Below are 27581 nucleotides of genomic sequence, written 5' to 3'. Positions count from 1 at the left end.
GTAATTCTGTCTTGCTGGAAGATCTTTTGAAAACTCACAGAGACCTATCATTTGCCTGGTGCTTTTTCAATTAATCCAACGCTAAGCTCATATTGCACAGGGAACTGGCTGCAGGCAGGCATTTGGTATTGGCACAGCCTGTTGCTTCAGCATGCTGACTTGCTAGTCATTATCTGTGAAACTCACCCTGGTACTAAAAGGATAGCAGGAATAGGAGGTGGAGTGGTGCCTTCACTCTTTGATATCTAATTTTAAAATGTTTCTCCACTTCAGCAGGTGTCTTATATTATTTAGAAAAGTCACATATTAATATAATTCCTTAAATAACAAGTGTTTATTAGCAATTTACAGGCACAAGACATGTCCTTTTCTAAAATGTAAAAAACTTGTTTAAATAAAAGCTTGACACTGTATTTCCTGAACCTTACCAAATTGACATGGTTTGAACAAGAAATAGAAGAATGGAAAAAAATTAGTGGTTTTTCTCCAATGTTTGCTCTTAATAGCATGGTTTTTTTTTTCAGAAAATGGATTTAGAATGCTCTCACCAGGTCTCAGCTATGGTTATACAAGATATAAACCTCCTTGGCAGAAGAGAGAACTAAAACTGGTGTGGAATTTGGCTTAGTCTAGCTTCTGTGTGTCTGTTTGCAGGCAGTATACACACAGCGTTTGTAGGGAGTAGATATCAAGAGCTTGATGCAGCAGCCTACTCCTTGGCATCATTTGTGTATGAATTGAGTTTCTATAGGTATTCCCTTTGGTTTCCAGATGGTCCCTCATAAGAACAAGACTGTCCATAGGTCCTGTGTCATATCTGCTAGGCTTTAGGTGCTAGCTTCATTATGGCTTCTTAAATGGCATTAAGGTGCCTGTGTGTAGCAAACAAAACTGAGGCCCTTCTCCATAAAATCTAAAGGTGTCAAAAAGCTGCCTACTTCAAGATAGCAGAGATAACTTTTCACTGTGCTAACTGTAATGGGACCTTAGCAATATAACTAGCTGAAGTCAGAGGAGCTGAATCCCAGCCTGGGCATCTAGTGTGTTATTGGGGGGTGTCTCATCATCTCTGGCTACCACTTGAGCCCTAGTACTCTATCACATGTTGAGGCTGACTGATAGTGCTCCCTGACTATACTTCCAGGATTCAACTGTCACGTGCAAAGGGAAAGAACAATGCTTAACTTGGAGAGCTTTATGAGTGGGCTATGGCTGTCTCTGCTCAGCTGTGACTGTAGTGCTTTTGGAATTCCAGAGTAAAATTTAAATTCGTGAAGAGATTGTTATCAAAAACTCGAGTATTTGCAAATTTTGTGTGTCACCAGACTTAAAACATAAGTTTTTGAACAGTTGTGTGCACTCATTCACCAAAACGAAATTTACATTATGCTACAGGGGAACATTATCTCTTGTGTATCTGTAACTTATGTAGAGAAGATTCAGTGTCACTGGTTCAGAGTGGTAAGAGTACCTCACTGTTCAGGAGGGCAGAACAGGCTGTTCAGTAGGCATGGGCAGAGTAGGCAAGGTGCAAAAGTTGCACCGTATATATGGGAGCAGTTCAGCTGTACTGCCCTTACAGGTAATGTTGATGTGTTGGAGAGCCTGTTGGTAAGAACTGGGTGGTGGAAAATAGAGAAGATGTCATTGTCATGTCTGCTCTTAATTAGGCATCCAGGATGATTGCACTGATGAGTTATTCTATAGGCAATTAACAGAAATCTCTGGATTGGTAGCCTTCGTCCTTATGGGAGATTTCGATTTCCCACACATCAACTGAGAATACCGTACTGTCACTGTTGAGATGACTAAAGCTGGGAAATTCCTTAAATTTCTTGAAGACAATTTCTTTCCACAGAGATTCAGTGAGCTAGGCAAGGTGCCCTCCTAGACCTGCTATCTGTAAATAAAGAAGGATTCATGGAAGATATGATAGTAGAAGTCGGTCTTGGCCAAAGTGATAACAAAAAGGTTGAGTTTCAAATGTTTGATGTAATAAGAAAAAAGGCCCACCTCTGCCTTCAGGCTGGGGAGCAGTGGGCACCCAGCCTGTTTTTCCTCTTTCTGCAGCTCTCAGGAGGAGAAGGAGCTCTGGATCAGCACACATCTGCTCGGACCCTTGGTGTCCTTGCTGCTAAACTTCAGCAGAAATATGGCCCCAGCAGGATGACCTGCACCAACCGGGGTATTTGCATGGGGCCAAATCTTTTGAGCCCAGCTGAGAAGGACAGGTTCCCCCTGGTGCAGGCAATGGGGAAGATGATATTTATCAGCTGACTACAGATTCTGAGACCAGCCAAGCTGTGTTGGTCGGAGGTGCCTGGCTCGTTCTTACACATTTCATTCTATTGTGTAATAGGACTGCTGCGGGCCCTTCAGAAGATTTTGGGAATTTGGATCATCAGAGTGATTTTGATTGTAGGAGACAGACATTTTGCTGTCAGTTGGAAAGCTGACAGAAGCTGCATTTCTCCAAGATGTTTTACTTTTCCTTTTAAACCATAGGTAAATACACATTCTGTAGGAAGCTTAGATACATTTTCCCAAAAGCTTAGAATCAATTTAATGTTAACAAGTTACTGTACGTACAAGTATTGGTTGAGATGATCTAAGATACATTGTTTAAATCTTTTCAAACACAGTCATTGTATATTCTGGCTGTCTTTAAGTACTTCTGCCTCATTTGACATGAGCACATATCATTTTTGAGCTGCAGATCAAGGGACTTGTGATCCAGCTGGAAGAAGTGGTGCTGCTTTACTTACATTCACTATCATTGGGAAATATTATGCCAACTGCATTATGTGACACCCTGTAAAAACACCTTTTTCCCAAGCTGTCATCCAGCTGCAACTGCGTTATTCCAAACCCTGGGGTTTTGTCACTACCTAAAGCATAACATTCATTAAAAAGGCTTCTGTCACTGCATTTTTAGTACTGCCCAGTAACACAGTATTTATTTGCAAGAATTTCCTGTAAGAATGTAGGAAGTAAAATGGACCGCATTCACTTGAAGTAATTTTCTCCAGGTTGAAGAAAACTGGTAGCAAACACTAAAATGATTTCCACACTGCATTAAACATAAAAACATAGGAATGGGGGCGTATACCACTATTCAAATACTGGTCCTTTGTGTCTCTCCCACTGTATTAGAATGTGTCTATGTAGCTACATCATGCAAGCAAGCTGCTTTTCCCTGTTTGACTGGATAGATATTCTGGGATGATGATATGCCTATTAGGCATGTTAACTATATTGTGGTATCACTCTGTATCTCGACAGTGATCAAAAGCAGTTCTCTTTGAGCCCTATAAAAACCAAAACCAATGACACAATAAAAATAGGAAAAGCTGAAGTCCTGAAGAGCCTCCAAGGTAAACCTACACAGGTTTTAGTGTAAGATAAGAATAAGTGAAATGCAGGCAGTGTACGGTCTGTAATACAGTTTACATAAATGTGACAGTTGCATAGAAAACCTTGTATTACATTGGCAGGTTTTCTGTAAAAATATGCATGTAAAACAGAGATAGATGCTTTATTATAGAATGAATATATGTAATATAAATGATTGTTTATCTGAAAGAGTGAGATTCTTCATATCAAACTGTTGGTTTCTATATTCAATGTGTCAGAATAACTGGAGGAAATTTGTGGTTTGCCTTTTAATAACCTGGAGCACAGCAGTGCAGCCTTCTATGGGGAACCTCACAGTTATGGAATATATAGTCGGGCCATCTGATACAAAATAATGCAGCAGAGCATTGTTTTCCTATTAGAGGTGCTGTCAGGAGTTTGTTACAGTCAACACTAAAGTTCTGAATGGAGACTCAGGTATCAGTGATACTCCATTGCTGCCTGAGTTCACTTGATCAAGGCAAAGTAAGTCTTCCTTGTCTGTCTGTCTCTGTCCGTCCATCTGTCTGTCTCTTTTAAAAATATTTATGTATGTACCAACAAAGGTAATATTCTATAGGAGTATTAAGGCTATTAGGAAGGCTAAGCTTATAGCTGATAAGTAAGGCAACTAATTGTCCACAAGGCTCCCAACCTGAGACAATCCAGTCCAGTCTTCTACTGCATCAAAGAATGGGGTACATATCGCCAGGCTTACACTACCATTTTTCCCCTTCTCAGCCTGTCATCCAGACTGTTTATGATCAGTGGGGAGAGACAGTCACACCGAGGGCAGTCCAGCTGTCCTACACTGCTACTCTAGGATGAGATGAAATGTTGTTTGAGTCACTGGTCTGTCTTCAGTGTCTGAACAGAGAGATATCGCTGTATCCAAGCTAGATTTACAACTATTAAAGATAAGTGATAAAAAAATTCTACTCTTAGTCATTTGATTACACATCAAACAAGTGAATAATACCTCACAAGAGTGTTTATGTAAGCTATTTTTATTACAATATTTTAAGCAAAGCCATCTGATGTGGGAAGACAGAGATAGTGCTAAAGGCAATCTTGCCTCCAATACATTGCAGATGTGTTAATTACCAAAGAGTGGGAACAGCCTTGCCCTCACAGCTGGGTGTGATAAGAGTGAGTTAGCTGGTAGAGAGTTCACTTGGAGTCTGCTGGCCGTGCTTGGAGGGAGAAGGTATACGAGGAGGTCAAGTGAGGGTCAGAAAGGATAAGACAATGTACAAGGGACAAGGCTGGGTGTCTATGCTAGGGATGGGAAGGAGCTAGCTGGAACTGCAGAAGGAAGAGAGAAGGAGGAGAGAAAAAGTCGGAGCTGTGTGGAGCTGCCTGTGGGAGGCAATATAGAAAAGGTATGAAGGACTTCTAGATAACAAGGTGCTGATGCTTGAAGCCTTCTGAAGTTTTATTAAACTATTCTGAGTGTCATGGCCATCTCAACAGTGACATATGGTGATGCCGGATGTGATTTGCTGCAGGGTGAGGTGCAGCAGAGGTAGAGGCCAGTGGAGAGCAGCACATGAAGCTGCCAGTCCAGACTTGATTTTGACACCTGGAGAACAAGTAAGCTGCTAGGAAGGTAATGATGGGGCTCAAGTATCAGGAGAAAAAAAGATTATTCAGCTAAATAACAAAGTAACTAGCGTTAAACAGAATATGATTGAGACAGTTACCAGCTACAAGGGAAAAATAAGGGATTTTGAATGCCTGTAAGTTGTACAGTTAATAAACAGTTTGGAGACCATGAAACACGTTCTTCAGAAAAAGGATCATGGACAAATGCAATCTATAAAACTGCTATGTGAATATCTCTTTAAAAGCTCTGCCCTTGTACAAAGTTTGGAAAAATGATTTGCAGAGGAAAAAGGAAGAATACATAGAGATTTTAAAAAAGGGAATTTTCTGATGCCAAGAAACAAATTCAGTAAATACAAAGAAGTCTATGCAATACAAACTCAGGAGAAATCCCTGAGGAGACAAGTTACTGAAGTTGAGAAAATTAAAAATCAGTTCAGTGTTGAATCAGAGTAGAAAAGACCAACAGATTAGTTTTGGAACTGGAAGCATGCAGGCAGACATATAACGAGCTGAATAACCAATACAAGAGTGACTTGCAGTAAAGATGAGCAGAAATGAGGAGAAAACCATAAATGAAAATGAGGAGTTAATAAAGTGTTGGGGTTAGATTTCTTTTTTTTTACTTAGAGATTTTTCCCCACCCATAACTTGCTAGGAGACTAACTGCTGGGTACTTGTGGATCCTTGACCAAAACAAAGAGGTGGCCAAAAGTCGGGAGAGGATGTTAGCATCGGAGAGGAGCTACACTTCTTTTGTCTCTAGGAGTTTCCTTCGGAGGGGGAAGATAACGTGAGTTTTGGGGGCAGGTAAAGGACGGGGCTGGGGGTAGCTGTGCCCTGTCTTGCTCTCAGCGTTGGAGAGAAGACTGCCAGGCTGCCGCTTGCTGCGGGAGGAGTTTGCTGTCACCACCAAGTCCGGTCCTGGGAAATTACCACCATCTGCTCGTGTGCCCAGGAATTCTGAGCTCCTCTGTCTGCCCTGCTGGAGCTAGGCCAGCCCTGACCCACCACCGTTTCTTCAGCACTGCTCTGAGTCTTTCTTTGCTACGCTGTGGCCCCGCACCCCCCTGCCCTGCCAAGACATCACTACTGTTCCTGCTAACACTGCTGAGCTTCTGATAGGTCTCATCCACCAGCCCGGGATCCTCTACCGTTCCAGCTTGGTGCTCTCAGAGTCCCCCAGGGGCACCAAGATCAGACTGCCCTGGGCTTTGTGAAGCAAAGCCTCTCGAGGTTCCTGGTTCTGTTAATGCTGTAGTTGTTCTTTCCACCTTGTTACACATACGAGTAAAGAACTGTTATTCCTATCCCCACGCCTTTGCTTGAGAGCGCCCTTAATTTTTGAAATTATAATAATTCAGGGGGAGGGGGCTTGAATTCTCCATTCCAAGGGAGGCTCTGCTCTCCCTAGCAGACACCTGTCTTTTCCAAACCAAGACATAAAGCTACAAAAAGACCTGAAGTAAAGTGAGGTGAGGTATCAAACTGATAAAAAGAAAGTGGCTCAAGGGAAAAATGGGCTCATATATCAAGTAAAAGAAGGTGAGAACCATTGCAACAGGGAAATGAGACAGTTTGTGGAAGATAGAGAACATCATGCAAAGCAACAAAGCTGAAGAAGAAACAAGAAAAGTAATCAAAGCAGCAGATACAGAAGAAACTGGAGACAGAGCAATTCTATTACTCAATACAATGTGTTTATTTGCTAGTCTAGTAAAACATATGTTCTATTTAAACACTTATGTAACTGTTAGTCCTAAGAGAAATGTTATAATATCAATTTACCTAAACATGTTTTTTCTAGAAATGCTCAACTTTATGACTAAAAAAGAAAAGAGGAATTGTGGGAAGACAGAGATAGTGCTAAAGGCAATCTTGCCTCCAATACATTGCAGATGTGTTAATTACCAAAGAGTGGGAACAGCCTTGCCCTCACAGCTGGGTGTGATAAGAGTGAGTTAGCTGGTAGAGAGTTCACTTGGAGTCTGCTGGCCGTGCTTGGAGGGAGAAGGTATACAAAGTGGTCAGGTGAGGGTCAGAAAGGATAAGACAATGTACAAGGGACAAGACAGGGTTAGGTGTCTATGCTAGGGATGGGAAGGAGCTAGCTGGAACTGCAGAAGGAAGAGAGAAGGAGGAGAGAAAAAGTCGGAGCTGTGTGGAGCTGCCTGTGGGAGGCAATATAGAAAAGGTATGAAGGACTTCTAGATAACAAGGTGCTGATGCTTGAAGCCTTCTGAAGTTTTATTAAACTATTCTGAGTGTCATGGCCATCCCTACAACAGCAGTCTGATATGAATTAAACAATCACATTATCCCATAATGCAAATTCCTTTCATTTAATGTATAAAGTCTTCCTTTTTCTCCTAGGATTGAATCTGTTAAAAGTGAAGCATTTAGTTTTATTTTTAACCAGAATGGAGAAGAGCATAACCTAAAATGTCAGAAGAGTAGAAGTTAATATTTGGAGGGAGATACACTCTGCATTAAAATCTTGGTGGATATTTCTCAAGACATGCAGCTGCCAAGTATAGCAAGGCAGTGATGCATGCTGTGGGAGATTTTGAGTACATTTATTATTTTATGCCTTTGTGATATATAAAAATTATATTAGTTATATCACTTTGTGGTGCTTTACTGCATTTTCAGCAATTTATGTCTAAGAAAGGGTAATATTGGTGTAAAGAAATTAAGTGGGCGGGTTACTAACTGGGCCTCCCAGCTGAGATGGGCTCTCAGCCTGCCTTGTCCCACTAACCTGCTAGTCTTAAAAGATCTGGAGGACAGAACTCTTATGTATGGGGACTGCAGAGATCCCACATGAGTATTTTGAAAAACCTGTCTGATTCTGCAGCCCATTGTATCCTGCTTTAACTTGCCTCTGAAGGAACAAAAGGGTTTAAATAATTACAGAGACAACCCAGTGACACAAAATTAAATTATGTCTTCTTGATGCCTCTTTAGGTCTTAGAAAATTGAGAGCAAGAAACGGTAAAGGGAAAAGGGAATTTACCTCAGTGATTAAACAAGAAAAGGGAATGAAATATTATGATTTAAATGAGCATCAATTGGACAAGATTCAGTCCATATTCCTGCACTTCTTGTCATCCCACTCGCTATTCGTACTTTCACGTCCTCAGTGATTAATTTTTTAAATTTCAAATTTAAATTCTCCTGTTTCAATTTTGTATCTTTGTTTCCATTTTATCCCAGACTAAATAATTTCATTGGGAATAATTTTGGAAAGTTTTGGTCCATTTCCATGCCGCTCATTTCATCTCAGTCCACTTGGTTGTAATCTCTCCAGTTCCAAATTCTCTCAGTTATTTCAATTGCACAGTTTTTGATCATATCTCCTTTCAAGGGCCTTGGTTGGACTGTGTTCTCTGATTTCAAGATGTCAGTGAGCACTCTTTGGGCAAGCTTCGTTGCCTTTCCCTGCACTTATGGTCATCCCAGTCACTTTGATGGTTTTCAATGGGTTGCAAAATATCCTTTTTTTCCCTTACTTTTCACTTTCTGTAATTTCTTCTTTTTTTCTCTTTTTTAACATGCCTTCCCTGATATCAGGATTTGAATTGGAGTCATTTGGGCAAGTTTTTGGCCCTTGCCACTGCCCCTCATTTCATGTCAGTCCATGTGGTTGTAATCCCTAAAGTTCCAATTTTTCTTGTTTTTTTTCAGTTGCACTGGTTTTCATCATATCTGCTTTCCGGAGACTTTTTTGGAGTTTGTTCTCTGATTTCAAGATTTCAATGTCCGTTGATTGGGTAAGCTTTCGTCCCTATTGTTGCACTTCTTGTAATCATATTCACTTTTATTATTTTCTCGTCTTATCTGATTATTGGTTTGGTTTTTTTACTTCATTTTTTTCTGTGTTTGTTTTCCTTTCTTCCTGTATTTTAGTGATTTTAATGGGAATAATTTTGGCAAGTTTTGGCCTTTTGCACTGTACTACATTTCATTTCAGTTCTTTTGGTCTTAGTTACTCCATTTTCTATTTTCTTGTTTCTTCTATTTCGTTTTTGATTGATCATTTCTCTTTTCTCAACTTTTTCTTCAATTTTATTATTGAAATATTGAAACTGGAAATTTGTGTTGAACTAAAAATTATTCCCATTGAAATTGCTTACATCTCTGAAAGATGGGAAATGAGAAGCCAGAAGGGACAGAGAGTTAATGAATTTTATAAAAATTACAAACCATGATCCCGATACAAAGTGAAAACAAGACAAGTGAATGTGATGACATGAAGTGCAGGATTATGGATTGAAGTTCGCTGAATCGCTCCACGTTGAAATCGCAGGATTTCATTCCCCATCCTTATTGTAATACTGAGGTAAAAATCCCGTATTCCTTAACCATGTCTGGCTCTCAGTTTTCTATGACCAGCAAAAGGAAACACTATTATATTGCTTCTCATGCTCTTGTGTGATGCAAGGAAAATTCTTAACCCAAGGAAGGTGTGTTAGAGCAGATATTTACCACACAAAGGGACAAACTAAATTAATTAACTTTTAAATTCATCATCCTATGGCCTGTGCTGTGGAGTAATTCCATTTCTGGTGGTCAAATGCTTTGATCTGTGTTAGTGTTTTTCTTCAGAATAATATAGACAGTATGGACTGGGAAACATAAATGTCAAAACTATGAGTGACATAAACCAGTTTTAAATTACTAAGCATCTATATTTACATTGAAGTGTCAAATGCACAAGCAACCAGAGTGAAACACAAAGGAGTGCAGGGGAAAGGTAAGCATTTTTGTGTCTGACTTGGAATGTATTTGTTTATCTAAGTATTTATATGTTAAGCATTTCCTTCTACTTGTCAATGATGCAACCTGTTCACAGGCAGCCAATGAAAAGCAGATGTATGTAAAGGATAGAATGACCTTTGCACTATTTGTCCCAAGTTATTTGCACATCTGCAGAGTAACTCAAAGGAGGCTGGTCATTTGGCCCTTTGGTATTCCAAGTTATCCCATAAGTCATTCAACCCATGAAAGAAAAGTGGAGAAGAACACAAATGATCAGAGGAAGCGCTCACTGAGGTCTTCCTGGAGATCAGGATCAATAAATCTTTAGTACAAGCCTCAAGAACCTTGTGGAAACTTCAAAGCACAGAGGAGTGTTGCTTTATTTATGTTCACAAACAGCCTTTTGCAAGTGTGATTCAGTCAATACACCAATTACTAATGTAAACATAGGTGGCCTTCACCTAATACTAGCTGTTCTTGTGTTGCATTGATACCTCATGCCCTTGCAAGATAGCAGGTCTTTCCCTACTCTTCCTGGAGTGGATCTGCCATTGGTTTGGTCCAAGGGGCTGCCCCTGTGCTTCTGTTAACATAAATATTTTATGGGCAGTGTTATGAATCAAATCTGGTCTTTAACTGGCATTCTTAGGCATTGTTTCACCAAAAGCAGCTGGTAGTTATTAGTTCTGCTCTCTACTCTCTCTAATATTGTGGTAAGGTGGGAATCTTATTTCCTTGATTTTTGAGCATTTCAGTATATATGTCAGTGGAGGGTCTGGATTTCCTTACAAAGGCTTATGCGTTCTAATTAGCAAGTTGCAATGGCTCACATTTCAGGATTCCTATTTCCCTTTTGTTTCTCATTTTTTTGTTTGCCAGAAAACCAATTAAGTGGGAGCAAGTCTGTTGCTGTTACGGACACGAAAAAACCACACTCACCCGACAGGTTGAAGTGAGGAAAAAAGAGACTGTTTATTGTCGCTTGGGGTTTAAATAGGACTTGGAATTTAGTCTAGGATTGGAGGACAAAAGGGACACCTCTCTGACCCCAATGGTCATCTCAGAAGTCCACCATACATTGGTATGTGAAAACAATCTACTTATTTATGTTACATCTGTGAGAAACTCCACTAGAAATATGTTAACAGTCATTAGAAGGCTGAAAATCAGGGCAACACAAGTCCAGAGGAAGAGGATACAGAGCAGAAATCATACCATTCACCTTCAATTTCAGCTAGACAGAGGGTAAAATCAAGCTGCTTGAAGAGTCCAAGTCCATTCATGGCTCAAGTATAATTGAAAACAAAAAAAACCATCACCAACAAATCCCTCCTTGTTCTTGCTTAACATCCCCACATTCAGATTCTGCTTCCCTTACTATCTTGTGTGGTGGAAGCACATGTTGGCAAGGGTGCCATTCATTACTGTAGCCTTCCGACAGTAGACACAGGATACTCATGGTCTTCAGACTCTGAGTTTCTTAAGAGGCCCTGCAGTTGTGACTAGGATGTGAGAGGATCAGTATGATGACTGTAAAGTTCAGTATTGCACAGCAAAGGAGGTGGTGTGCACAGTGGAAAGATGAGTACAACTGAGAGCAGGAGAAGGATGTAGGGCACAGATTCTGCTTCCTCAATCTGACTGGAACACAGACTAAATTCTCTGCTCTGGAAGATGCAGGAGTACATCCAAATCTCACTCTGGTTTGTCAAAAGGCCCCCATTGTAGCCACTGGGGAATGCTTTGAAAATGGGACTCAAGTTTGTTCAGTGTTAACCATAGTTCACAAAAATCATAGTTATGACAGCTAAAATTGCCTTTGTTCATTTTAATTCTGCCTAATGTTCAACTAGGGAAGCTCAGGATTGTCACCTCAGGCTGCAGTCTGGTCTGTAATTCCCACGTCATTAAAGCTTCACTGAAGTTATAGTGTTTAACAGATGCTGCTCCTTTAATTTCTGGGCAGGTTTCTGAAGAGATTTTTCTTTCCTTACAAACTCCCACACAGAGACAAATATTGAGGTAGAAACATTTCTTCCAGAAGAAAAGAGATCTTACAGTCAATGTAACAGAAAGTTGATAAACATAATGCATACTCACTTTCCTGTTACCTCTAGGATGGAGAGGCCCATGGTTTGCTGGGTGCCACAAACATAATAATCCAAATACGGTGCTTCATTTTTGCCAATTGAGATATTTTGCTGTGGCAAGGTTTGTGAAATTTTAATTGCGCCCCCAGCCATAAACACTGCACTAAGACCTTTCAAAAATGCAGTGGCAAGACCTATGGGTCTTTTTTTTATCCATTTAATGAGTACCAAAAGCCTCACTTGTTGTTAGTAGGACTTTATTAGTAGTGCATTGACTTCAGTCTTGGTGGACCATTCAGCTTAATAGCACTTCTCAAGCTGACCTACTTTGAAGATGAGCCCCCAGGGGTAAGACCCATTGGACTTTATTTTAAAACTCAGAGTCAAAGTCCAAACCAGTCACTCTAAGCTTCCTAGCAGAGAAATGGGTGATTCCCATTATCTGGCCTATTTTAAGATTAAGTGAATTGCTACCCAGAGTTGCCTGTTTTTCTTTTTTTTAGTATAAATGGAACCTGCAATGAAAGGTTTTAGACATAAATGTTAGACTTCTCAATGCCTAAAATAGGAACTTAAACTCTGTCTTGGATATCAGCATGATCATTGAAATATAGAAGCTTAGAGAATATGGAAGCAATAAAGTAGAACTAATAGGATTTTTTTGTAAATTAACAAATAGTGGAAAGACTTCATGTTTAAAAACCCTTTAAGGTAAACTTGATCCCTTTTTTAAAAAGGCAGATTTTCTGTGGCTTTGCCTTTTTAGTGAGTAACCAATCTCTGCTCCAGCAGGGCCATTAGCAAATCACTTTTTTACCAATTATTTTTTGCATGATGGTGATTAAGTTTCTTAAAAACTTTAAAGAGTTTTTAGTGCTTCCCTAAATTGTCCAGCCATAAATTTCTGCTCAGGGAATCTAAGTATTGATCTGGCATTCTGTAAAACTGAAGTGGCAGAAACCTCCAGGTATGAGTAATCAAAACATTTTGGGAGAGATGATATTAGAGGGAATAAGTCTGTCACTGATACATAAAGTTTTAATTTAAGAAGGTGTTTTTAGATTCTTTGCTCTTTGCTGGATCTTACCACGATCTCACCTTCTCTAAATGCTAATCAGCTGTTCACATCAACAAGCGACACAAGGTAAAATTTTTGTGTGGGTAGAGAGACAGAGAAGGATGATCAAATATTTCCAACTTTGTTTTTCAGACTGATTTTGCTTGTACTAACCTGGAAAAATCAACAACACAAGGCTTTGAATGTCCAGCTGTACCCTACAAAGGTTAGAATGTCTTCTGGGTTTAATGAATACTTGCCAGGGACCAGATACTGAAAAGTAGGATGGTGTATTGGTTCAGCATTTAGTAATATTTGGATTCTAAATTAAAACTCACTGGAATCAAAGAAAGAACTAGTGTTTCATAGATACTAACAGGATTTTCTTTTATTTAATTTGATCATTTGCTACATTGCTTTTAAATTACATTTTATATAAAAAGTAAAAGAGCTGAGCATTTTTAAGCCTCCCTGTTTCTCCAATTAAAATAAATTGAGGTATCTCAATTGTTTCCTTTTAATACCTTGTTTATAACAGGTGAGAAAGGTACAGCTAACAGTCACCAACCTTCTGTTCACAAACAGAAAATCTAATGATTCACACATGTTGTTTAGGAAATTGTCCTTTATGCAAACATAGCTCCTAAAATTTTAGTTCAGATAGTAAGGATTTATATTTTGCTGAAGAATGCCAGCTTCTTTTGTGCTATTTCCTCTTTACCATTTTTACCTCTTACTCTAAATAAGATCATTAAGAAACATAGAAAAGCAGTAGCAACTATTTTGTTACAGTGTCATGGGCACTCTTATTATTCTTTTAGTGCATTATCAAAGCATCTTTGGTGCTTTACAATACAATAGTAAAAAGAAGGAATAAAGGAGTAAAATATTTTTAATGGCTTCTTCCGTATGCATAGTCATTTTGTAGCTTTTTGGGACAGAACTAACTTATTGAAAAGCAGATTAATTAATGTTTGTGCAGCATTTTGAAGAGTCAAAATACCTTACAAGATACAAGTACTGTTAACAAGAGATTTGAACACTTGCAATAATATGGGGATCTTCTGAGTTAAATACAACACAGAAAATTACATCACCTGATAGGCAAAAATCAAAAACTGAATATGAAAATATTAGAATGTCCACAGGTGGTGCAGGTATTTTGCTGTTCTTAGTGTTGCAGGCTTGAGCACACATTCTGCTTAAATTTTTCACAAGATGTAGTTACAAACAATCTAACTTTCCCTCTAGACCCAGAGTGATATCCGAGTATCCATGATGGAAAAACACAAATAATTAATTTTTTTCTCCCCTCATTCCCTAGAGAAATGTTCATCATTGGGCTGCTTGATTACCTCTTATGGTTTTTTGCACTTACATGACTCTTCATCTTGGTAAAACCTGCACTGTTGAACCTCAGCTTATAAGGAGTTCCAAACACACCAGCTTGACACAACCATTAAGTAACCACACTTTCAGGCTCTCAGAAAAGCAGAAATAGAGCGTAGTCATAGAACAAACACGGCCAGAGGATTAAGTTTCTACAAGACATCCAAGCCTGAAGAATGCACTTGTTGCCCTTTCTCAGCTCTGGAGACATCTGTTTATGAATCTTCAGAAATCATCCTGGCCATCATGAAACAATTGATTGTCTCTGTCCAAAGGTGGCTAGAAACTCCTTTCTATAATAAAACAAATAGGATTTTAACAAAATGTCTTTAATTTACCTTTCAGTGAAAAGAATTTATGAATTTTGGTTGTTTTTGAGATTCTTTCAGTGGAAATCCAGGCATAGCTTCATTCCTGGAATAGTTGTTTACTGTGTCATGTAATCTGGGAAAAACAATTCAGTGGAAATTAACGTATGAAGTATTCATCCACTATTCCCTTCCTTGACAAAAGGAATTTAATAGATGATATCTTCCTAGTGATTGTATTTTATTTCATAGTTTTATGATCAGACTTTGAGACTTCAAGAGAAAAAATTGGAATGAAACACTCCATTGCATTTATAGGAAGTGAGGTCTTTCCTACACACCTTTACTGGGCATTTCTACTTCCCCACAGTATCAGATGTCCAATGCACAGCTGGCTGAACTGTTCCATAGGGGCTGCCTTGTCAGTCCCAAAGATGACACAAAAAGGAGGGAGAAAGAGTTTTCCAAGACAAGCCACAGGGATGACAGACATACTGCAGAGAGTTCCTAAGGCACGTAGCCATTCCCCAGCATATCTTATGGCTTTTCTAAGCTCTTTCCTAGCTTACTGGTTTGTTGACAGTATCTGAAATGCACAGATACTCCCACACAAAACACCTTCAGCTCCTACCAGCAGTCAGGTAGCTACCCATATATACTGCTTTGTGCTAGGTGTGCTGTAAGCGAATTCATAAAAAAGCTTCCTAAAGTAGGTGTGCTTCCCTTTGTCTAGGTCTGACTACCCACAGAGTATATCTGCTTTTTTTCCCCTCCTTAGGGAGCAATGCTGGTGGTGGTGTGACCATGGGGATGTGGAACAGGATGATGGTTTCCTTAAGCAGCTAAGTAACTGGTGACTGTGGGGTGCTCCTTCAGCTAAGTAGAGGAGGCCTGGTTGCATTGTCAGACTGTCAGAGATTTTTAAGCAATGGTAGTGGTGACAGAGGGTATAAGTAGCTATTTTTATCTTAGGACTGATTCAGCTGCAGTAGCTGCGCTGTGACACACTGACTCTGCATCCAGCCATCCCACTCCTCTTCTCCTCCTTTAGGCACTGAAGGGTTAGTCACAGTTGTCAGCCCTATCTTCCTCTTTTTTTCTTTCCCTTGCCACCTCCCTTTAACTCTGTAGGCAGCTCAGCTGAGCTTCATCCTCCATAGTGTCACCTGCCGCACGCCGATAGTGACAGGAGCAGATACCACTGCAGGCACTGACATCCCTCTGTGTCAGGCAGAATCTCCTAATCAGAGCACACAGCCCTGTGCAGTGCAGCCATCTAATTGTTTACCTTCCAATTTTTTTCTGCCCTAGGAAGACAGTGCTCCAAAGAACAGACTGTCAATTGAAGCCCTCAAGACCTGGAAACTTGCCATTTATGTCCAACCTGACTACTGGTCCAGGGGCTGAGGCACAGCTGCTGAGAGAAGCAGGTTCTACATGTCTGAGCTCTTAATCTCCCCTGCCTTTGTTCTCTAGTTTGTGGTTATTCTCTGACATAGCCTTAAAGTGCAGTGCTTAGTCTGAAAGGCTGACATTAGGAACAGCAACAACAATACTTAGCAATAATTCATTGCATTTCTAGAGTGTTTTCTGCCTACAGACTTAAAATGCCTTGAGAAAAAGTTGTATTATCAGTATCCTTATTGTAGAGGTCAGATCACTGCAAAAGAGATTAGATAATAGTTTCTCATCTTTCTGTTCCTTTAAACTATTCTAAAAGCAAGAAAAGAGTATGTTTGAGAGAGAGGGAGGAGGGGGAGAGGAAGGAAGCAAAGATGAAGCTCAGCCTTGTTTTTAGGACTCCAGTCACAGGCAAAAGAAATGGGATTATATTGAGCCAAAGAAATCAAGATTTAAGTTAAAGTAATGCAATTAATGTTGATTGATATAGACTGATGGTAAGGAATTCTTGTAAAACTAACCCAGTGCATACTTTTTTTGTGATGCTAGAATTTTGTCTGCTGGAGGTAATTATATTTGCATTGGCTTCTCTGAGGCATTTGATTTGATGGTATACAACCTTATAATTAAAAATGAAAACAAGGGAAAATCAGCACAATGGATGTTAAATGGAGTAAATGCTGGGCAATTATCATTTAAATATGTGAGTGAGAAGTCATCACTAAGCAAGTGGCATACACAGGATCCTGAGTGGATCTGTTCTCAGGCTTTGAAGTGCTTTTTATCACTGCAACATTTTAACTCTTGTGAAATGAACATTACCTCCTACTAATTACACCTGTAGCTGATCTGAAGATTATAGAGCAGCTAATAATGAAAGAGATGGAAAGGTAAGATTGGGCTGTCTTAACTTACTGGGAAATTAGCTGGAAGAAAAACATTCTGTTTTTAATAGATGTGATTGTGATAACTTATATGTAAGAAAACAGAAAGCAAACCACAATTATCAGATGGTACGAGGACAGTATGTAGCTGTCAGTTGGGAGATGAAGACTAACTTGAATATTTAGGGCTGGACTGCCAAGTGGCCTGAAAATATAAAAGTGTGGAAAGGTATCTAAATATAAATATAGTCCATGACATTCCTAGAAAATCTGAAAATTATCTGCATTTATTTTACAAGTATATTTAAGGACTCATACATACACATTCCCAAGCACAAATTGATATGAGAAAATCAACAAAGTGAGGAAATCAGGAAAAAGACAGGTCAAACACACATTTCAAAGCTTGTTTTACATTCCACATAAATTCTTAGTTAAACTCCTGAAATCATGAAGATTTGCTTCAGCCCCTCAGATACCCATGACACTCACTTGTTTTAAAGGGGTTGGGATGCTCTACTTAATATCTCTTTGGTTCTTTTATCATTATTAGAATACTCAGATAGGTTCATTTGCAGACTCCTTAAAAAGACTGGTGAGAAGTCAAAAACAGACACAAGAGAATAACACAAGGACTAGAAAACATATAGTGAAAGACTCCAGGGCCTTAATGAATTTACTTTTTGAGGGAAACTTAAGTTTTGATTTGGTAACATATGGGCTGATCGATGGAAATGTTGATCAACCAGGGCTGTTAATATAACTGTCTATAAACAGCAATGGAACATTTACTTCATATCAATTCAAACTAGTGAAGGGACAAGATTAGTTAATGGTGCAGGGCAAATGATGGAACATATTATCAAGGGTTATGGGTAAATTTCCCAACCATGAGGATTTATCAGTCTCAGTATGAGGTGGCTTTCTAAAACATGTGTTTTCTGGTTGATCTGTAAGTCAGATCTGAAATGGCAGTTAGTTTAATTGAAATTCTGTGAAGTGAATATTGAAGGAATACCTTGTGTAATGGCATTTGAATACCACAAAAGCTCCCTAGGCCTCTGTTGAGCAAGTGGCTTCTAAACCTGAGTGAATATAAGTGAAGGTCAGTGCATTCAAGAGAGACAACCAGACCCACAACAAGACAGGCAGAGCTGGAACCCTGGCATCCAGAACTGCAGTGTCTTTTCTTTGCTCCATTATACCTCAGCTGTACTTTTACTGTCAGTATTTCCTAACCTAAGGACTTAAGGCAGCCCTATTTTAAATATCATTGCCAACTACTGCAGTGGGAACTGAGATGGGTATTGAAGCAACAAAAGGCAACTCCCATTTATGCTACATTTCTTCTTTTCTAATAAATGTTATGTCTCTTTATTGCACCTAGAATTTCAAACACCTGTCTCTCTCAGCTTCTTTAAGACTCTACCAAACTATGTATAAAAATAATAACCTCATAAAGCAAACACAAGATGAAGAAGTAGTAAAGAATTACAAAAATGAATGTCATAAAAAGTTAAACTAATCCCCTGAGCAGAAGAGGACTTCATTTTTCAAAAGTATGTCTGACTACACAAAAGAATTTGCAATTTTAAATCCCTTCACGCCAGTCACTTTGCCAACAGACAATAAGGCTGCAATTTAAAACTGCATTAATCTTCTGCAAAAGGCAGCAGAGAGCTTTCAGTGTGCTTTTAAAATAATTTTTTTTCTTGTAGTACCAGCTACTCTGTGGCGGGTGGCGGTGGGGGAAAACCTGCAATTAAAACTTTCAATTATCAGGATGAGGCCAGTAAACCGTTTTTTCTCCCTCCTACCCCATAGCATCTTCCCTTTTACCCTGGTGTTTGAAGGCATACCTGCATACTTGTTCATCCTTCTCATTACTTGAGTTATGTAATGCACCGGAATGTCTTCCAGACCCAGCACGGCTCTCCCCAGTCATGTCCCATGGACAGACAAGGAATGTCTATGCATGTAATACGTGTATCTTTGTACAGTTTGTTTATGCCTTATCTTCTGTTTTCCCATGCCCTGAATAATCTGGTCTAGTGAAACGTGTCCCTGCCCAAGGCATGGAGGTTGGAACTAGATCATCTTTGAGGTCCCTTCCAACCTAAGCTATTCTCTGATTCTATGATTCTGTCTTTAAATGCTGAAATCTCTGAAAAAAAGGCTTATATTGCTTTGGCGTATGAGCAAAAAGCTCCTTGTATCTCTCCTCATATATCCTATCAGAAACTTGTAAATGTCCTGCAAATACTTGAATATAACAGTAGGGAGATGTTCAAAAAGGATGGGGGAAGAAAAAGAAACAAAACTAAAAAGGCGTTTTCACCAGAGGAAATATTCAAGATAGAAAAGAACATCTTTGACCGGGTGCTATTAAGGTTCCCCCCTGTGGTGTCCTATACGTGACTGGAGTGTAGGACTGTCACACTTACCATTTAAGGATTCAAAAGCCTGTCTAGAAGTCTATATTCTCTTCTTGTTGTTATCACAGCTGCTGGCTGCCTCACACACTGTAATGTACCCTATCCTCACTCCGAATAGCTCTGTGAGTTAGATAGGACTCCTGCCACTCTTTTTTTTTTTTTTTTCTTCCCGGACCAGTTTCAGAGTTTAAAGCCAAAATCAGTCTCAGAGTTTAAAAAAAAAATTTGAAGATGAAGAGAAGTTCATTTCACCTTTCCGTAATTACATTTTTGGTATCTTCTCCTTGTCACTCTACTCTCCATCATTTTTAACAGCCCCTTCATCTGAAACACAGGGAAAAAGCCATCTTGCCTGGGGTCAGGAAAAATCCTGCTTCACTAAGCTGAACATTAGGATTACATTAAAAAAACCCCAAGATGATTAATCAAGATGTCCAATTCTCTTAAACCTCCTGGAGGTGGTGTACTGGCAAGGCAGCATTAATAGATCCTTGGCAAGCCTCTCTCAAGTATGATTTTTAATTTTTCTGGAAAAAAAGCAAGAGCAACAAACCCAGTGGTTTTCTAAGGTAATTATTATCTGACAATACTTAACCATGTTTTCTTCCATATATCACTTGTTTATCCTTATGTATGCACTGCGGACATGTAAAGTAACAGTCAGATGGAAATCTACAGAAGAACAAAAAAAAAGAGCATCCAAAATTTATCCCTGAAATCCAAAGAACTGTTGCCTTGTGAGGTGCCATAGTAGGAGTGACCGAAAGGCATGAAGACATATTAAATATTCAGTATCACAGTAAAGTTCTTGGAAAATAACCAGCTCAGATTCCTAGTTTTCAGAGTATGAGTACCCAGCCACTTCAACATAGCAGTGTCTTTGTAGAAGTCTCACTCTGTTGCCATTAAAATAAGCTAAGTCATTAGTTTGTTGTGAAAATTCAGGCAATGATGGTGGCTGCTTCCTTTGGGTATTTGTAGTAAATTAGAAAAGTAATGGCAACATATGGAGCCTTATAGATGGCAAAGAAAAGATGAAAAGACAATTGCTATTATTTGGTTTATCAAGCCATGAAGAAGATATGTCTGCGCCTGTTGCTTGGCAGGAAAGGAGGAAGACATGCTGATTCTTTAGTAAAAAGTGACTTTTATACTTTTGTACGTCAGTGCATCTGCTTCTTTAAAGGTAATTCACTAAAGCAATTTTAATATTTTTTCCATGCATAGGGAAAAAACCAGAAGGTTTACAGATTTTCTTCTTTAGCATGATCTTTTACTACAATGTTCTTACTATTACGCTTTAGTAGATTGGAGGCTAGGGGAGCTCATTTATATGGCTTCTGCAGACAGATCTGGACTTCCATCTGCGCTGATTGAAAAAGTAGAAATGTGGTACAGTTTATGTGCTTTGGTATGAATTCCCTTGACCGTGTTCATGGATCAACGAGCCCTGCAGAGACACAGAGCTAAGCACTGAGATGATCTGGGCCAATCTATCAAACTAAATTTCATCCAGAGGTGAAAAGTGATGTGATGCTATGTGGATGTGTCACTATCTAGGCAAGCATCTTCACATTGTTGTCCATTAGAAACGTCTATTTCCAATGTAGTCCCAAAAGCCTAGAAATCTGGAAAATGGAACTGGGCTTAACAGAATGGTATGGCCTCCTTTCAGTCAAATTGTTTAAAACCCTGGTATATATGTTCAATTTAATAAACATTTTCTTGAGATATAAAACAGGCATTCAAAAAGAAATAAACAATTTATACATTGCCATTCTGAAAGAGGGATGGGGGAAATGTTGTACTTTTGGAAGAGAAGATAACACATTGGTATCTCAATAGGTGTCTAAAGTCAAAAGAAAGTAGGAACGAAAAGCAACTTATTTTTTCATACCTAAGGAATTACTTCTGTGCTAAATACACTTGTTAGACATAGTCAGACAAAGTATGCTTTGCAATTACATTTGGAAAATCAAAAAAAAAAAAAGCTGTGAAGTTTTGCCTGGTTTGCAAAAAACCCAGCAAATCCCTGAATATTCCTTCGCCCCTTAGGTTAGCTTGACAGAGAAAGCTTAGGAACTAGAGATGTATCTCAAGCTTGCAAAGTAGCCAGAGAGGAGGACTAGTAGTGTCTGATAAGGCTTTTCATTAAAACTTTTTAACATGCTTGTAAGTTACACAGTGCCAGAAAACTGGTGAGAAGGCTGAACACACAGCAGTGGTGGAGGAGCATCCAAACTTCTACGTATGCAATACTTGCCAAGAAAATGAAAAGTCTGATAAATAAAATGCATGTTTTAGTGAAATGCTATAAAGCAGTTGTATGTTATTTTTAACGTGTAGGGACATTCTGGAGAATGAATAAAATGCTTACTTAACGGTCAATAATTTAGTATTAGAAGACTTTGGTTGTGATTTCTGATCCTGAAAAAGCATTTTGATTTAAACAGGCAAGTTGGCCACTGCAGGGAAATACTGCTTTTTTCCCCCCAGAAGAGCCTCTGGGCAAGGCTCTAAATGACCCAGTAACATGTTTTATCTTTGCTTTAGTATTTGTATAGCTTCAGTATAGTCTTACCTGAACAACTGATTTGTCTTTATAACTCCCTCTGAGGTGGTGAAATAATATTGGTTCAGAAATATCTGTGGAGATGAGACAGAGATGGACCAGAGATCCAAAAAAAAACTTCACTGTTACAATCCCACAGACTACACTGCCTACAATATTGGTACTTGGAAGGGTCAAATGCCTAACTTTACACTGGGAACCTGGGGAGAACTACAGACATCAGATGGGATAACTAAAACATTCAGAATGCAACCATCAGATGAGAGGACATGAGACACTAAAGCTGGTCCCTAGAAAAACGCCAAGCAGAAATGAGTACTATAAACCACATGACTACATGGGATTGAAAAAATTATTTCCTCTGGGGATATCACTTGTATTTTCTTAAAATCGTGTAGTCCTGTTCTAATTCAAAATAGCCAGATGTTGGATCTGAGTTTATTTCATGTCATTGTGTAAATGTCCTGCTTACCATACTTCAGACTGTGCAGAGAAGTACTTAAAATATAGTAGGATAGTGACAGTAAAGATTAGAGAGTAATATGTAGCTAAGATTTTGGAGAAATCATTTTGCCATGGAGAAGTTCCAAGTCTTCTTCAAAGAGTACTTATTTTATTGAAGGATTACTTAATTAGGTGTGGGAAGCAGAATCTGATTCTGTGCAGATTTTTCTGAAAACTTAGGCACATAGGATGAAATTTCTGCACATAGGATGAAAGATAAATAAGAGCAACAGTCTTGTAGAAGTTTGCTGAACTGCAGTGCTGAATAAAAACATGGAAATCTTCATCCTAATGATGCTTTTATGGTCCTGGAAATCCAGATTAAGATAGGAACATAAACCATGCCTGTGAATATTTGGGCTAGCACTACAGTAATAACTAAATACTACAGTTTTGCAGCGTAATCCTGCATGTGCCTAGGCATGTATTTGGACCTATACAGCATCTCAGCTACACGCCATCTTACTTACACGTCATTCCACTCTGCTCAGTTGATGATTTTGTTTAGGAGCAAGGCTATTAATATATGTAAGTATTAACAGGATTGGGCTGAGAATTGTCCAAGTAAAAACCCAACTAATACTCTAAACTGGACAGATGGGTATGATATGCTTTTGGCAGACTTTTGTATTTCCTCCTCAAACAGGTCACAACTGCTTATAAAACAGGGGTTTATTGCAGTATTCATTTATATGATTTATTTTTACTGTGGTTAGAGTTTATAATTCATTTTCTTCATTTCCTGTCAGTATTTTCTACCCTCTATTTATTCCCAAGTTGTTTATATATGTACATATATTCCTTTACATAAATAAACATAAATGTTCTATCCCAAATACTTATGTTTTCCCATGAACAGTTTATGCTTTCTCTTCTGTCAAAATCTTTAGATAAAAATTAAAAGAATATTAAATCTTAGCTGATCTGATTGCATTCCTTCATGAAGATTGCATTCTGTCATATTACACTATGTTGAATATTGTGACCAAAGAATCATGAGAGCAGGTAGACAGAATGTGTAATATTTGCTACATACTTACATTATAAATCTGGGAAGAAATATTAGACAGAGTAGATAAAAGCAGGTCAAATATAGATTTTTTTTTTCCTCCTTCTTGTTTTTATTTTTTTATTATTTTATAAAAAGGATCATGGCATGGGGCCATTCCTTGATTATAATTAACTTTTCCTGATCTGCGGTGACCCCACATAACTTAGGGTACTCTCTCGCTATTGGTATATTTGATATCCCTACTGGTATACTTCACACTACACCAACGTGGGAGCTGATCCAGTAGTGCTGATGCAAGTTTTGAAATTTTTTGGATGTTATCTTCTCTTTTGCTAGTCACCTGAATAAATCCTATAGAATTTGGTGTAAATGATCTTGATTTTGCTGAACTATGCAGCTGTAAGTTATTCATTTGCAGATAACTCCACAGTATTTCTACAGGAAATAATGATTTCACCATTTTGACTTTGGCAGTACTCATTTACAAATGGATGGAGATACCAGCTAGAATTTGTTTCTGGTGATCAACAGTAGCAGAACAACTCAAGGCCTTTAAGGAAGGATTTTAAAAACATGTTTTGGGAGATTTCATTAGAGGAGAGAACTATGAGCCAGGTATCTTTAGTGCTGTACTCGGTCTCAGCTGAAGTCAATAAAAGGCCTCCCATTAATCTCCCTGGCCCCCACATGCATTCCTGTGCACTTAGAAAAGCTGTTTCTTGCACAGTGATTCTTGCCTTTTGGATGAGATGAAACAAAGGGATGTCAAGGCACTTTCCCCCACTTTGGAAGCTGCAGTAAGTGCCTGCAAGTTTTGCTTCAATGCAAACGCTTTTCTGTAAACCTAATGCATCGATGACAACAGCCATGCAAGCAACTTAATGCCACTGATATTGAATGTCAGCTTTAAAAAATCACCTGTAAAAGTTCTTACTATTTGCATCTGGTTCTGAATTAAAGAAAATGAGACTGACCCACGGAAGCAGCTGTAGTTTTTGGCAGTACTGCTTTTCATTAAAAAACAGTTCCACACCCCTTCCATATTTTAAAGCACCGGATGACTTAGTTTCTTGCCTCTGCTCTTAAAGACACATCAATATATTTAAAATACCTATGTATACTCAAAAAGATCAAATTTTTCCAATACACAAGAATTCAGCCATAATAGAAAACATGTTCCTTCCTCTTCAGAGAAATCTGTGAGTATGGAGATGTGCTGGTGACCTCATTTCCTTTGCATCGGTGACCCCAGACAAAAACAGGATGCTGTGGAAAAACTTGAATTTCCATATTCTACCTCTCCTAAAGAGAAACAACATCAGTTTTCAAAACTGTCTTTATTGCACAGCAAAAGCAGAACAATAGATGAAGTACTAACCCCACAGTACTGCCATGTGAATAACCAATTTTCCAATTTTCTGGCAGTTCTGAATTTATTTTATGTTAACTTGTAAAGTAATTTGTCATACTGAGTACTCTGATAGCTAAAAGCAAGAGGAAAAGCAATTTCAGTACTGAATAATGCATTTCTTCAAAACATTTGATATTTCTTTGTACAGCTTAAATAAATATTTCAAAGAAATGTGGATTTTTGGAAGTTAATTTTGGAAATTTTTGAGCAGAATGTTTTGGGGCTTTTTCAGGCTAGGTAAGATTTTGAACCAATTGGTTTGTATCATGTTTGTCCATCAAATGTAGAAAAAAAATAAGATTTTACTGGGAAAAAATTCTTATACCATCCATAGGGTAATCAAACAGTTTTAGTTACAAGACTGAGTCTTCATCAGAGCTGATCACATAAATGCCTCTCTCAAACATCTGTGATTACAAAGCTCATAACATAATCGTGTCCTTTTCAAGATTCCATAATCTTGCCATATAATATTCCCATAACTACAAGAATTGCTAACATCAGAATAGACCTGGTCTCCAGTGTAGGCTGTCTTTATACATCTGGGATCTTCTTATATATTTGAAAAAATGAATGAAAAGAAGAAGAAATCAGTGTCAAGTGATCTTCTGTCTTAGCATGATTCACTAAGAGAACTAGATATTCCCACTGCAAATGGCTCAAAGGCTGTATATGGGGAATTGTGCTATTTCCAGCTTTGTGGCATTAAACAGAGAGAAGTGGCTTTGTGATTCGGTTTATTTGGTAATCCTTTCTTAATTATGGGAATATATATGAATCTAAAATGAAAGGCTGGGGTCTTTTAACTTCCCTGTTTTCTGTCTACACATTCCTCTTTAGCCAATGAAACATGAAGAGTGGAATACATCTCACCTGATCTCACAAGAGTAAAAAAGAGGAACCTATTCAAAGCTAGTCTCCGTGGGCTTCCTTTATAATTAATAGAAAGACATAGGCGCCTTCACAGAAGGGTTCATTTCAGATGAATTGTTCTGATGCCTACATTAGGATGAGATGAATAGCCTTCTGAAGGTGCCTGTATTTTTCCATTGACTTAAAAGGGATCCTTGTGTGACTTAGATGCCTGAGGTAAGTGAGATTAATCTTACCTTGAACCAAAAGGGACAATATAGTTTCTATAAATGCACTTAGACTTAAACAAGACTAAGGAAATTTCCATTACAGATCAATAATTTCCGACACTTCATATTTTCTGAAGAATACGTTTATAAAAGTGTGCTTAAAGTAATTCTTAGTAACCATTACAGGTGAGAAAATGAGAGAACAGAACGTTTCCCATCCTGTCCTCAAGAGGATGCTTTTGAACATCTACATTTAAATTTTACCTGACTGACTGAGCCAATTACTAGTATGCAGAAAAGCAGTCCTGAACTCCAAGGGGGGTAGGATCATCCAAAAAGAATGTCCCTAACTTCTCCAAAAGGAAAAATGATGGTTTTATTAATACACTTTTGTAGTCAGAACTAGGATGCCAGGGTGAATGAATGAATACCATTTCTGAAATGCTATGCATGTATCCTGACCTGGGAAGTACCCAACAATGGATGCAATTACCTTTTCTGTGATGGCATATCATTAGTTTTCACTTAATTGTCACCTGAGTCACTTGACAAAGATTTATTTGATGTTTAATACTACAAGCCAAGCTCTGAAATACTTGTGAATTAGAAAGAACTATACCTTTCCAGGGACAAGAACTGCTGGATCTCAAAGCCAAGGTTTAATCACACATAGATTTCCAGTGTACTGCTATTTCTAAGAGATGGTGAAGTAGCTAAGTGTGTACTTCTGAGTAGAAATGGCAAACAAAGAATGAATCCCTGAGCTGTCTTTTTTCAGAGACAGTGGGAGAGGGGAAACAGTAAAATAAATGCAAACCGATAATTACACTGTTCGCAGATTGACATTTTTTATAGTCACGGTGTGTATACTAACAAAATATAAATGCAATGTTTTTGATGCAGTTGATCTCTCCCTCATTGTTTCAGCCTCTCCCAGCAGTTGGGGTCAGCAGTAAGGACATGGAGCACATGAAGTATGACTGGCCACAGCAAGACCCAGATGCTAAGCTAGGGATGATATCTTTTCAGTAGCTGCATCTGGCTCGTTGGCAGGCTTTACAGGCGGATCTGCTGGCAGGCCTGGATTTGCCTCTGGGTTTGTCATCTGTCATGTTGTTACACTGTTGATGGGCTGTCTCTGCTGCCTTGCCCTCCCAGGCTGCATTTCCCTTTCAACCACTTTTGCTGCTGAGGATTATGTGCTGTTCCAACATTTGGGGACAAGGGGATGGCAGTACATCGCTAAGACATGTAGTTCAGAGAGCAAGATCAGGACAGCATTGTCAGAGTCAGAAATATGCTCGGCACATGCTCATTAATGCACGTTTTAAAAAACAGCCCTGCAGGTTTGGAATTCACTTGCAGCCTATTTGTTATGCTTTGCTGCTAGTTAGTAATTCAGGGCTCCGGTGACTCATGCACCTTTGTTTTTAATTATGACACTTTCATTTCAGCATATACCTGATGATGACATATACAATTGTTGATTAGCAAAGCAGAGGCCTTAATGAGCAGGGGGTAGCTTAGTGAGCTGGCTGTAAAAATAATATGAAATGTATCATTGATTTCTCCATTCTCTGCTGCATGGTGCATAATAACTTGGAGAAAACCAGTTAAAATAAAATATTAATGGGCTAGCAGTACTGGGAAAACAGCTCACTGTTAACATGCTCAGTA

General features: G+C 38.7%; 1 long non-coding RNA gene across 5 annotated transcripts; it reads left to right on the top strand.

The window, feature by feature from the left end:
• Positions 1 to 4572: 4572 nt before the first annotated feature.
• Positions 4573 to 18893, top strand: LOC136285292 (uncharacterized). Of its 5 annotated transcripts, none has more exons than XR_010719415.1 (6): positions 4573 to 4775; positions 5657 to 7192; positions 8686 to 8771; positions 10639 to 10840; positions 13060 to 13132; positions 15915 to 18893. It is a non-coding gene; the product is annotated as an uncharacterized lncRNA (long non-coding RNA). The 5 variants fall into 5 exon arrangements; XR_010719417.1 differs by lacking the exon at positions 10639 to 10840 and adding an exon at positions 9704 to 9754; XR_010719416.1 differs by lacking the exon at positions 10639 to 10840 and adding an exon at positions 4902 to 4986.
• The last annotated feature ends 8688 nt before the right edge of the window (positions 18894 to 27581 follow it).

The sequence above is a fragment of the Chamaea fasciata genome, unplaced genomic scaffold, assembly GCF_029207755.1.
Source record: "Chamaea fasciata isolate MVZ Bird 193981 ecotype frontalis unplaced genomic scaffold, bChaFas1.0.hap1 SCAF_2, whole genome shotgun sequence".
NCBI lineage: Eukaryota > Metazoa > Chordata > Aves > Passeriformes > Sylviidae > Chamaea > Chamaea fasciata.
This window is presented reverse-complemented; position numbering and strand designations above follow the sequence as displayed.